This window comes from Oratosquilla oratoria, unplaced genomic scaffold (assembly GCF_046742065.1).
Source record: "Oratosquilla oratoria isolate Oo_2021 unplaced genomic scaffold, ASM4674206v1 SCAFFOLD71, whole genome shotgun sequence".
Lineage (NCBI taxonomy): Eukaryota > Metazoa > Arthropoda > Malacostraca > Stomatopoda > Squillidae > Oratosquilla > Oratosquilla oratoria.
In genome coordinates this window covers 581,448-582,500 of record NW_027467735.1, presented here as the reverse complement: position 1 = coordinate 582,500, position 1,053 = coordinate 581,448, and positions in this window count along the sequence as shown.

Here is a 1,053-nt window from a genome sequence, read left to right as displayed (position 1 = left end):
ATTTACAGCTCAAAAAAAAAAACGAAAAAATCAGGAGAAAACCTCCTAAGAAGACTCCAAAGCGACTAAGAAAGGCAATAAAAGAGGTCGCTCTCATGTTGGCAACAACGACGCTAGAAGTCGAGAAAAAGCCCCAGAAAAAACGAAGCGACAAAGAAAGTAATAGGGCCAAGAAGGAATATACAAGCACCGATCTTACACTGGCCACAGGAGAGTAAAAAGAACATGAAAGTGCTCAAAGACAAGAATTATATTATCGAACCTGAGGGTAAAATAGCAATATTATAATCTTCGGCGATTTCATTGGAATCGTGATGAAACATAGATATCTCTGGTTCCTGCAAGCAAGGCAAAAGATATGTTCGTACCGGGCAATGTAACTCTCAAGATTTACATCTCGAAAAAGCCGAAAAATTCAGGAGAAAACCTAAGAAGACTCGTCGCAACCAGGAACAGGAAAAGTCTCCCTCCAAGGCGACTCAGAAAGGCCGTAAAAGAGGTGCCTCTAATGTGGACAAGAACGACGCTACAAGTCGAGAGACAGCCCCAGATATAACGAAGCGACGTAGAAAGTAATCGGGGCAAGAAGTAGTATACAAGAGCCGATCTTACACTGGCCACATGGGAGAGTGAAAAGAACATAAAACTGCCGTCGGCACACACGTTCTTCGAGAGACCTCCCCTCTGCGAGTCTCCGACCAAGTTCCTGATAGTCCATTACCACTTGATTTCGAGAATTCTTCCAGATGTTCAGCAAGGGCTTCAGTCTCCTTGAAAAATAAATATATATACAAAGGGACAACTTCCTTATGAGTTCGTAATATAGATGGGCAATGTTTGGGCAAAATCTAGGAAAGCACTTATGTATGACAAAATGAAAGTGCTCAAAGACAAGAATTATATTACCGAGCCTGAAGGTAAAATGTCAATATTATAATCTTCGGCGATTTCATTGGAATGATGATGAAACATAGATATCTCTGGTTCCTCCAAGCAACGCAAAAGATAAATTCAACAGCGAGGCTTTCCCTCAGCTGAATAAAGTTGTCTATC